General features: G+C 36.5%; 1 protein-coding gene and 1 pseudogene across 7 annotated transcripts in view; one reads left to right on the forward strand and one right to left on the reverse strand.

The window, feature by feature from the left end:
• Positions 1-12,818, forward strand: part of SCAF8 (SR-related CTD associated factor 8) — a 196,032-nt gene that overhangs the window by 16,223 nt on the left and 166,991 nt on the right. The window lies entirely within an intron of this gene.
• LOC115943302 (single-stranded DNA-binding protein, mitochondrial pseudogene) lies at positions 760-1,158 on the reverse strand (annotated as a pseudogene).

A 12,818-nucleotide genomic window follows, 5' to 3' on the forward strand; every position in this document is an offset into this window, starting at 1 on the left:
TTAAATGGTATATTTCCACAATCATCTACCATCTTACTCAGTGACTCAGTTGTATATGTTTAGTTGGTTGCTAGCTGGTGGGCTTTTTTGTTTTGTTTTTGGAAACGGTGTCTGGGTAGGCAGAAGAACTGGGTTTGAGACATGGTTCTGTAGCCTATTATCAATTTGAATTTAGTTAGGTCAGTTACCCTAAGTTTATACATCTATAAAATGAGTACAATAGATTTTAATCTCATTGGGCCATTCTGAAAAGTGATACAGCATTTATGATAGTAACTTAATAATTGACAAAGTAGATGAAAGTAATATTTCTTTCTTTCTCCTTTATCATGCTACTCTTTCCCCCCTTTTTTAGTCTGTATTTGTTGCTCTTATTTCTGGAATGGTTTTACCCTAAGGCCTGGTAGGCTTTTGTCCTACTTATTCTTTCTCTGATACTTAGTCTTCAGTATTTATTCTTTATCTCCTCAGCTGTCTCTTCAGGAATGATGTGTATTTTTGCTTTTCTCTTCTGGGACTCAGTCTCATAAGTTTTTAGGTATTTTGTGTTCATATGCACATGAAATTATATTGTTATCACCTGAATCTAAACTTGTCTTTCTTCCACAAACTTCTTTTAGACTCCTTTTTTTCCCCTCATTTTATATAAAAGGATATTTTAATTCTTGTCCTTAGGAACTATAAAGACTGTACATGATTTGGAAATGAGACTGTGCCAAATAATGGCCAGAGAAGTATAGTCCACTCTATGTCTTGTCTTTAGTCACTCAGAAATATAATGTTATCAGCTGTGATTCTTGTTGCTTGTTGCCCCCCATTATTTTTTATCTGTGTATTCACCATAGTCTGCTTTCCCTTCCACATAATTCAGGACCCCTTTTTCACTTACTGATAGGCTACATCTCTGAGGCCTGGTCGGAATACTGATACTCTGTGCCATGTTGTCTTTCAACTGACATCACCCATTTGGTACATTTTCACCCTCATTCGTTGCTAGAGAAAATGCTGTGACAGGTTTTTTCCCTTCCACCTGTCTCATGATGGATCCTAACCCACTCACACACGATTCAGAGATCTCTCAACAGCCAAGCTGCTAGCTGTTTCAGACTAACGTCTTACAAACTGATGAAATACCTATAATCCAGGTCTTTGAAACATGCCTTCTGTTTGCTTTTTCTCTGGTCTAGTCTTTGGTCTTCCCTGGATGCTCTAGCCCAAACCTAGACTTCCTCTTTATTTTATGTCAGCAGTAAAATCATATTCCCAAACACTCAGACTTGAAAACTTGGAATTTTCCTAGGTGGTTCTCTCATTTGCATCTTTTCAGTCATGAAATCCAGTGAGTTTTTTTAAAAAATGTGTTTTGCATCCTTTCCTTCCTTTTTATTCTTAGTGTTAAATAATAAGTATTGATACTTTAGTCCAGGTCATCATCACTTTCCCCTTGGTTTGTTATAGTTAGTTTTGAATTGGCTTTTAATTTACTGTTCTGTGTTCTCTCAAGTTTATACAGTAGAACTAAATTTTTTTAGATTACTAGATTAATTTTTACTCAGTCTCTTCAAGCAACTGTTTTGCTAGAATCACTTTATACTTTTAAAAACACTTGAGATTACCTTTGCCTTCAGCTGTGTAGGTTTCTTAGCTATGGATTTAAACCTCTTAATACAAGACTATTTTAGAAATGAAGTTATTTATAAGTAAATATAAAAGTGTGCTTATCATATACATTGTGTATATACAACAGGATGAAATGGGGACATTTACTATATACGTGAAGCTGTGTATTATATATTCTCATCTGTGTGTCTTGGTTTTTTTTGGTACTCGGTGATTCTCCAGTAGGAAAGCACAGCATTCTGTTGAGATTCTAATGCATTCCCATTAGGAAATAGCCCTCTTCTCCAGTCCTCCTTAAAAATTGCTAGTTTTGTAAAAAGAGATTTATTGACAAGTGTGTTACGAATGTAAGTAGTGTGGAAGCAGAATCACAGCTCTAACAGGAATGCTTTCTTTTCCAATCAGCCCATTTCACTTCCATTTTTATTAAACCTTTTCTCTCTTAGCAACTGGATGTAAGTTTCATTTGTTTGAATGTAGCATTTTTTATTCTGGCACTAAATTATGCCATGTATTTTTGTTTTCATGAGGCAAGATCTTCAGGTTCTTATGGTTCCCCAAATTTTAAATACCACTTAAGTATATTATTCATCTGTTAAATGCAAAGGAGAATATGAGAGAAGAGAAAAATACACACCTCAAATTAGTGTCTCTGCAGAATTACCTGTGATTACATTTTAGAAAGCTTTGGGATCATTAGTGAATTGTCAAAACTGACAATGGTAAATCTCAGAATGCTAAGAATCTACTGTAATAATGGTATGTCACTACCCTCCCCTTCTACCTCAGTAGATTGTTAGATATCTGAGGTGAAGTCTTAAGATTTTTTTGTTTAATATTGTGCATATCTGCTGTAGATAGCCAGTGAATGTTGGTTTTATTAGATTTAAATGATTGTTTAGCTTTGACCTCTTAATCGGTTGAATTTGGCTTTGGATTTTTCTCAGTTCTTTGTTTTTAGTTGATTATACCTTGACAATAAAACTTTAATGATCTGAGTAAGAATATTGTGAGTGCTTATGATTAACCCTAAGAGTTAAAAGAAATTTGAAAATCGTCTACAAGAATGATGGGATTATTTCAGAGTGAAGCATTCTGCTGCTTTGAAATAGTTCCTTATTTTCATGAATATTGGCATAGAGTTATAGGTACAAGGCTAAAAAGATTATTAAAAGTAAAGTTCAAGGGGGAAAATAAATGTATATCATTACCTGTGGCTTTCATATTACACTTCTTTGAAGAAAATAGTTTTGTTGCATTCAAGTGAATTCAGATATGAAGAAGTCTGGTAAATTTATTTTGCCAGCTTGTATTTGGTTACCTGATTACCTTTGGAACTCAGTAAGCTACTTTATCAAAGTTTGAATCAGCATTTATTTGAATACCTAATATGTGCAAGGAACTGCTTTGGGCATTGTGGAGGGTATGAAAAGAAGGATGATACTCTTACCTATTTACTGAGGGTTTACAATATGTGAGGTCAGTGTTTTCCAAAGTGGGTGGATGAATGGAGAGATGGATAGCTAGGTAGGTAGGTAGATAAATAGAGAAATAGACTACACAGAAAACAAATTATGACCAAATAATTTTACTTTGTGATAAGATTGCTATGAAGGTAATAGCAGGGTGTATAACAGTTGCAGGAGGATGTATACACACTAGTGGCAGGATGTGATTTCAGATGTGAAAGTTAATTCCCTTTTCCTATTTTTCTGATTACAACTAGGAAAAAAATCTGAGTTTTTTTTTTTTAAGATTTTATTTATTTATTTGACAGAGAGACAGTGAGAAAGGCAACACAAGTGGGAGAGGGAGAAGCACGCTTCCCACTGAGCAGGGAGCCCGATGAGGGGCTGGATCCCAGGACTCTGGGGTCATGACCTGAGCCCAAGGCAGATGCTTAACGACTGAGCCACCCAGGTGCCCCAAAAATCTTGAGTTTTGTACCACTATGTCTTTTGTATTTCCAGATATTTGTTAATTGTCTTAAAAAAAAAAATGAACAAAGCAGAGATTGTACTTTAGACTCAGCCTTTGGCAAGAATTATCCAGAGAAAATTTAATCATGTTTTATTTTCCTTATAATTAATTTTAGTATTATCTTCTACTTATAAATGTGGGCCAGAGCAGTGTCTCAGAAAAACTTTACAACCCACAATTAGAAATATAATTTGTGTGGACGCCTGGGTGGCTCAGTTGGTTAAACGTCTGCCTTTGGCTCGGGTCATGGTCCCAAGGTCCTGGGATCGAGTCCCATATTGGGCTCCTTGCTCTCAAAAGGGAGTCTGCTTCTCCCTCTGCCTGCTGCTACCCCTGCTTGTGCTCTCTTTCTCTCCCTCTCTGACAAACAAGTAAAATCTTTAAAAAAAAAAAGTCCCTTTAAAAAAAAAATACATAATTTGTGTCGTGATCTAGTAGTTACCTATGTAAATATAACAGGAACAAAAGTTTCACCCAAGATTAGTCAGTGTGTACTTCATTATTTCTATTTTGTTCTGTTTTAACTGGGCTAGGATTACCTTGAAAAGGTTTTCATAGTTGATTAATTAGATTATGGTTTGAAAAAAAGTAAAAGAAAAAGATTGCATGAAATAGAGGAACGGGTAGAACTTTTTTTAATTGTATGAAAATTATGCCTAATAAATTACGTTAAGTTGTTATAACAGATATTTTTCTGAACATTTTTCTTGGTCTTATTTTTGCATTTAATTCTTACATTTATATATAAAGTTGTAGTTATTGCAAATATTTTATATTTGTCATGTAACATATTAGAGATTTCCATAGTTGTATATTAATAATGTATGTATCAGGTTAACTTTCTCTCTCTTAGTATACCATACTAAATCTCTCTTCTTGGACATTTTTTTAACTGTTATATGAAATTTTGATGTAAAAATTCCATGATTATGGCCTTTTGCTTTTTAAAATATATAAAGGTCACTCATAATAATTTTATAGCTCTTGTATTGAGTACCATACTACTTTTTCCTTCCAGATACTGTATTTTTCAGTTCTAAAATTTCTAGCTGGTTTTTTTTTGTAGTTTTCCTTTGTCTGATGAAAACTTCTAGTTTTTGCATTTATTGCAAGGATTTGCTCCTTTACCTTATTGAGGATCATTATGATTTCTTTAAAAGTTTGTGATAATTCCAACATCAGCATCATTGGGGTTGGCATCTGTTGATTCTCCTTTCACGCTTGAGCAGTGTGGACAGATCGTCCTGGTTTGCGGGGGGAGGTGTGTGTGTGTTTTGGTATGTCAAGTAGGTTTGGTTTTCTGGACAGATCTTCCTGGTTTGGGTGTGTGTGTGTGTGTGTGTGTTGTGTTTTGGTATGTCACGTAGGTTTGGCTTGTATACTGGACATTTTCAGTATTATATTGTAGGACTTCATTAAAATCCTCTTAAGAATGTTGATTTGTTTTATTTAGCAGACGTTCATCTTGGTTAGGTTCAGGATGCAAGTTCTGTCTTGCCTTTTTGTGGTGGTTCCAATGTCAGTTCAATTTTATAAGCATTTGTTTTGCTGTTTTAGATGTGCCCCGCACATGTGCCAGTCAGGAATTAGTGGTTTACATAAATTTTAGTTCTCAAAGCCTTTACTGGATTTCTTTGGGTCTGTTTCACACCGGCACAATTCCAGAATGAGCCCAAGACTTAAGTTAGTTCCTACACAGAATTAGGAGATCCTCTTCTCAGCTCTCTGTGGGATTCCCATACTTTTTCTAGATCCCATGCCATCCTTTTTTCTGTTCCTCTGGCCAGAAAGTCAGGTTTCTCTCCATTTTTAGCCTTTAGAGTTGAAGTGGTGAGGGGAAAAAAAAATGGGGATTCCTCACCATACTTTTTGAATAACAGGGGCCCCTTTTCCTAGTTCCTCTGTCTGGAAATTGCTATTCTTTGGGATTTTTTAGGTGCTGGCCACAGTGGTTGCCCTCCAGCCCTAAGCAGGGCCTGGGAGAAATGGCAGAGGAGGAAGAAAAGGAGATTCCTCCTGATGCCCACCTCAGTAGCATGGAGGAGTCCTTTTACTCAGTCTTCTAGGTAGACAAAAGGGGTTTCCTCTAGTGTTTCTTCTTCTAGCACCGGCTCCACGGTTTGATTCTGCACTCTCTGGAACCAAACAAAACCTAGAGATAATAGAGGAACACAAAACACTAAGAAATTTACCTCAGCACCCACACACAGCCCCCCTCCCCCCCCATCGTTGTTTTCCATCGGCTTCTCTTTCACTTTTCACAGTCTTCAGGTAGTTGCTTTTTTGTATTTAGTCTGGTGTTTTTAGTTGTAATCGGTGGGAGAGAGAGAGGCTGTAAGTTGGCTTACTCCATCTTGGCTCACTGTAACGCCTATATACTATTTTTAAGAGTATTTTTTATCCACTTTATTCCAAGAATTTGGAAAGGATACATAAATTTTTGTATTAAAGACCATGCAAGTAAGTTTTTGTGGCCTAGATTTAGTTCTTTAGTAGTTTTTGAGGGAGAGTTGATTATAATTTTTCTGTTACTAACAATTTTAAACTATAAGTTAGATTCTAAAGTAAATGACTTCCTTTTAATAACAGTTTTCAAAACTGTAATATTAACCTTAGACACCTGTCATAGTTGAGAAATAGGATGTTTTGCTTAGTAATATAAAAGGTTAATTATTTATGTGAAAATACTTTAGCCCATAGGAAAGAATAGTTACGAAGCATTAAATATATTTGTCATAACAATTTTGTTAGCACTTTTATATATAAAATTCTGGCTTTCTTTTTTTTAAACTAGAGAATCCTATCCCACCACACCTGCCCCACCAAAAGTTTAGTGTATAGGTTTGATCTTACTAGACAGATGTTTGTATACTTCAGATTTATAATTAAAAAAAAACAGGCATCATTTTCCCTGGTAATATACTTTTTAAGATTTTATTTATTTGAGAGAGAGAGTGCACAAGCGGGGGTGGAGGGGGAGGGAGAAGCAGACTCCCTGCTGAGCCCAATGTGTGGCTGGATCTCAGGCCTGAGATCATGACCTGAGCTGAAGGCAAATACTTAACTGACTAAGCCACCCAGGTGCCCAACTTTTTTTAAAGGGGTTCTGGATTTGAGATCCTGAGAAAGATACACAGTTTTACGTACCCTTTACCAAGTAATATTACTTTCATTGTATACTTAACTATACTCTGCAAACTGTTAATTAGAATATTGCCTGTCTGCAAAAGCACACTCAGTTGCATGAGGACAGAGATGTCTGCCTCTTCTATGGGATCCATAGTGCCTGGCACTAATGAGTGTATTTGGAATGAGTGATGAATTGTTGGATTATAGATAATTTGCGTTTTCTGTCATCTTTGTGCTTTTTTTTTATAGTTTCCAATTTTTCTGTAGTAAAATATTTTATAACCACAGAAAAAAGTTTTAAGGATATAAGGATATTTTAAAAAGGGAAAACAATTATTAATTTTGCTCACTGATTTTTAGATGTTAACATTTCAAATTTTATGTGCTTTGGTGTTTGCAATTACATATGGTTTATTTCAAAGATGCATTTGAAACTTTGTTTTGAAGGGTTGTTGTTTTTTTTTTTTTTAAAGATTTTATTTATTTGACAGAGAGAGAGCACAGGTAGACAGAGTGGCAGGCAGAGGGAGAGGGAGAAGCAGGCTCTCCGCTGAGCAGGGAGATGGACGTGGGGCTCGATCACAGGACCCCAGGATCATGACCTGAGCCTAAGGCAGTCGCCTAACTGACTGAACCACCCAGGCGCCCCTGTTTTGAAGTTTTTATACTCTCACATTATTTAGTGTAAAATCAGGAGCTGTGCCTTTGTTAAAAGTTTGATCTGGGAGTCCTGGCAGAATATCTGTAACATACCTTTTTGGCTTTTGCTCTTTAAAACATTCTTTGTGTTCAAGAATACTGCTACTTCAGTAGAAGTAACCCAAGCTTATATATTTGGAGTTTTAATTCAAACATTTTTTTTTACAAAGAAATTTACTTTAGTATAAAGTCACTATTGGTCACATTATTCTTTTACAACATGCTTTTTCTTAATGTTGCTTTTAGTGTTGAATCTGCTACTGTTAATTCTGTTACTGTTCTCGTCACATTTTGTTATGTCAAGTGCATCTGATTTTATGTTACAGTATCTAATATTTTATATTGTATCCAACCCAAAAATAATATGGAAGGTCCTCTATATAGGAAAGGAGAACTTGTATATTAGGGAGTGACAAATTTTAGATATAGGGAATGCTTAGGTTTTGACGTGTTGAAGTAAAATTTGTAATAAAGTATATTAGTTTTCAGGTATTACAGTTGGAGATTAATCTCTTTAAAATGACTTTATCAGTGAAACAAGTATCTTATTTACTTTTTATTCCTATATGCAAAATACTGAATTTCTATTTCTTTTTAAGTTATTTAGGAAATAGAAATTTAAAAAAAATTTAATTTTGACTTTGAATTATAAAAATAATTTTCAAAAAATATTTGCAAAAATTAAAAAATCTATACAGTCAAGGTAAAATGAAGAAAAATCATTTACATCTTTTTCTACTGTATTAGTTTTCTGTTGCTTTGAAACACATTGCCACAAACTTAGCCTATGGCTTAAAGCACCACGGATTTATTTTATAAATTCCATGGGTCACAACCCAAGCACTAGTTGGCTGCCTTTACAGATTGACTCGCCAGGCTAAAATCAAGGTGTCAGCCGGGCTCTGTGCTCTCATTTGAGACATGGATTTCTCTTCTAAGCTCATTTAGGTTGTTGGCTGAATACAGTTCCTTGCTGTTATAGGGCTGAGGTCCCTGTTTAGTTTGCTGGCTGTTGGCCGGGGCCTTCTCTCAGTTCCTACCAGCCACCTTCAGGTCTTAGTAGTCATGTGGCCCCCTCACATGGCAGTGAGCGAGAGCTAGCTCTTTGGTGTCTCTTTTAATAAGGACACTAATCCAGTTGAGTCAGAACTGCATTCTTACAATCTTGTTTAACTTTAAATACCTCCATGAGGTCTCTATTTCCAAACATAGTCACATTAGGGATTGGGGATTCAGACTATGAATTTTGGAGGGAGAGATAGTGTGGAGGACCATTGTGGCAAGCAGAGTTAGAACAAGATTGTATTAAAATATAATATATTTTTCAAAGTAACCTATGCGTGTAATTTTTTTTTTAAGTACAAAAGAGATTTTATTGGAAGCTCTTCCTTCTCACACCATGCTGGATCCCCCAAAGAGGAAAATGTTTAAATTCTTAACACTTTAGTTCTTTTGATGATTAATTTCATATATCTAAGCAGTATTTCTGTAACACTGTTTTTTGAATGGTCAGTTTTAGATATTTATTGACTTTTTGCAAGAATTGATGAGGCATTAGTTCACTTGTGCTGCCCTTGCTGACTTTAATACCTTAATTTTGAGTCGGGGGACTCTGGAATTAGGTAGGACAAATTATTTTCCTTTGGCTGTATCTTCTGTGTTTACTGTGGCTTGTGGTTTCCTCTTTGTGGTCATCAGTTACTGATCCTCTTAATCATATTTCTGTTTTTTTGGAAATTTGTGACATCTTGTCGGCTGATTTACTTCTTTCCCTGTTCTGCTTTTATTTTGAGTTCTTTTTACCTTTTTAAAATTTTATTCCTTATTGTTCTCCCAATAGGAGGAAGAGAAAAAAAAAATCTGTAGTCAGCATGCTATCATGAATTGAAAGTATCAAGATTGTGTTTGTTCCAGGATCGTTTGTGATTTCTGATTTTGGAGATTTTAGGGATCCTAACTTGTTCATTCGTTCGTTCTCTCTCTCTCTTTCTCTCCTTCCTTTCTCCCTCCCCTCTCCTGCTTCCTTCCTTCCTTCCTTCTCTCTTTCTCTTTCTTTCCTCCTTCCCTCCCCCCTCCTTCTTCCTTCCTTCTCTCTTTTCTTTTTCTTTCTTTCTTTTTCTTTCTTTCCTTCCTTCCTTCTTTCCTTCTTTCCTTCCTTCCTTTATGATTTTATTCTTTATTAGAGAGAGAGCACACACAGAAGCAGAGAGAGTGGCAGAGGGAGAGGAAGAAGCAGGCCCCCCCCAAGCAGGGAGCCAGATGTGGAGCTCGATCCCAGGACCCTGAGATCATGACCTGAGCTGAAGGCAGCCGCTTAACCGACTGAGGCCCTCAGCCGCCCCCTAACTAGTACTTTCAAGGCAGTAGAGGACCATTGTTAGGAAAGGTGGATTGGGTTGATGACTCAGTTATTTTAGGTTCACATAGTGGGTTAATTCCATTGATCATAGAACCACAAACTTAAAGGCATAACATTAACCTGTAAATGAGCAAGATTTTACCAAAATTTGATTGTTTTCTGGGGTATGTCAGATAATGAGTTCTTTATTGGGCTCTTCCAAGTAAAAATAGAATTCATGTAATACCTATGCTCAAATTGGGAAAGGCATTAACATTTTTGAAGTGAGTTTGCTTAAAATAACAGCATGAAGCACAACGTTTTGTTGAGTTTTGGGTAATGAGTCACAGTGTGTGGAAGAGGGCAGATGAGGGAGGTCATGAATATACTTTCCAGGGACGTGAGATTGCAGTGTTTATCCAAAAGCAAAAAAGAAGCATACATTTTTAGGACTGAGAAATACTGCCCAAACGCAAGGTTGGCTTGCTTTTGTAATAAGTAAGTTCTCTTGGAACATACCCTGCCCATTCATGTGTGAATTGATCCTTAGTCCTTGGCTGCTTTCTTGATACAGGGGTAGAGCTAAGTAGTGTGATAGAGACGATGTAGCCTCTAGAGCCTGACGTATACTTGCTGTGCTGACTGACCCTTGGCCCAGTCAATAGCTGACAAGTGACAACTCAAAATCTTTATTCAAAGTAAGTTTTTTGTTGGAGTAGCCAGCAGCAACTAAGATAATCTTAGTTTAGGTTAAAAAAAAAATTCCTCAAACCTTGATTAAAGTCACTAGAAAATGATTTGATTAGAAGTTGTTTTCAGATCTAAAACGAATCCATTTGATGTGGTGCCTGCAAGTTCCTGAGAGGAGTTGAAACATAAAGGAGTTAGACTGAAATCCAGGCTATTGTTCAGTGCCTATGTTTTAAGTTGGTAAGTCTTGAGTTATAGCCATAGGAAGGGGCAGGTCAAGACTGGGACTTCATTTCAGTCCCTCAGGTCAGAGGGACATGGAGAGTTTGTATAAATCAAGGGTTGTCACACGAGATTAGATAACATTAGAATAAAGCATTTGAGGGGAAGAAGCTTAGATTTGGGAAGCAGAGTTCAGACACAGCAGGTTATCAGTAGACCTAGAAAAGTTAAAATAGTCTTAACTGAGGGAATAATTTGATGGAACAAACTAATGGGAATCAGCAGCCATTTAGATTTTAGAAAACAAGGAAGGAGGGAGCCAGGCCCAAGAAATAGATTGGTGGGATTAAAACCTATATATGAAGGGCTCCAGGGTGGCTCAGTCGGGTAAGCACCGACTCTTGATTTCGGCTCAGGTCATGATCTCAGTCAGGGTCATGGGATCAAGCCCCCCCTGTTGACTCAGCGGGGAGTCTGCTTGAGCTTCTCTCTCCCTCTGCCCCTCCCTGCACTCGTTCACCTGCTCTCTCAAATAAATGATCTTTAAAAAAAAAAAAAAAAGCCTATACATGAGAAAACTGGGTATCTAGATAGCCCAAACTTAGAGTGCATGCAGCCCTGATCTTCTGACCCAAGCATAGAGGTGGGAATCATTAGGGAAATGGATAAAAGGTCCCAGAATAGACTTTCATTCTTCTCCAACATTTTCCAGTATAAAACCAGATCAAATTTTGAGAATACAGGGAGAATTACATTCCCAGTTTTTGGTGAGGAGTTGATACATCTAATTAGAATGAGGGTTGGAATGAAGCTTGGCACTTCCTAATGGCAATGTTACAGCAGAATTAAGTTATCAGCTGGGTAAGACAGGTTTATTACTATGTATCAGGCATTCTGTCAAATCCTGTAGATCTAAAGATTAAATATTCTCTCGATATAAATTCGATTACTTACAGAAGTTTTTAAAAAGCTTTGAATGGTCTGGCAGCATATTTAGCACTATTTTCTTTTTCTAAAATACTGAATGTTATAGTGATGTCCTACAGGTCTCAAGAAATGGTCTTTGAGGGAGGTCCTAGAGAACTGAGTTTGATGTTGAGGATTGACAACAGGAGAATGTATAGAACATTTGGAGCTAGAAATTGAATAGAAGGGGAATTGAATTAAATTTGGAGCTAGAAATTGAATAGAAGGGAAAAAAAAAAGGGGGCGCCTAGGTTAAGTCTGACTGATTTCAGCTGGAGTCATGATTTCAGGGTTTTGAGGGGTGTGGGGCCTGCTTGGGATTCTCCCTCTCCCCCCCCACCCAAAAGAAAGAAAGAGAGAGAGAGAGAGAGGGAAAGAAAATAGAAGGAAAAGTGGAGGATGACAGGCTGTCTCTGCAGTCATGTGTTCAGTTCACATTAGTTCATTAACTCCACCTACTTCAAAAAGAACTTTGAAACAGCTTATCAAAATCAGACACTGGTGAAAATATATTTTATTTTATATTTGGATACAATAAAACTAATGGCTAAATATAGCAGAGAAGTAGATGTCAACAGACATTTGAGATTTAATGTTCAGACAGATAAACTTGAGCAAGCTCACTTAGAAGCCAAGGCACAAGATGGGAGAAACCTGTTAAACCATCTTTTTTTGATTAAAAAAGTAAGCACATGGAAACTAGCTGAATCATTCTCCTGTTTCTGCATTCAAGGAGAATATACTTTGGGTATTCTTACATAAGGGATTTTTTTTGGTTAAAGATAATTATTTCTTTAACAGATGGGTAAAACACAACGTTCTAGAGCAAGTCTTTCATCAGTCTTTGTAAGCTAAAGACTTAATATTAAATTTTAGTTAAGGCATTCACTGAGGAGTTATCTGTGCCTATTTTCTGATAATCAGATTTAATAAAGAAATGAGATTTTAGAGAATCTAGAGTAATGATTAGTTGGAGGCCTATGTATTAAGTGAGCCTTGGAAAAGTACTTAATTACTCGGTATTTCTCTGAGTACTATCTTAAATTTCTGCAGTATGTGCATTTAAAAAGGCAGGGGATCTCAGGTGAAAGCTGACTTCTCAGACTGTTGAAAATGTTTTATAAATCTAAATTATATTTCCCCTACCTCATCCCCTACCCTCCATCACACACAC

The sequence above is a fragment of the Leptonychotes weddellii genome, chromosome 8 (genome assembly GCF_054177405.1).
Source record: "Leptonychotes weddellii isolate Sample4059 chromosome 8, ASM5417740v2, whole genome shotgun sequence".
In the NCBI taxonomy this organism is placed as follows: domain Eukaryota; kingdom Metazoa; phylum Chordata; class Mammalia; order Carnivora; family Phocidae; genus Leptonychotes; species Leptonychotes weddellii.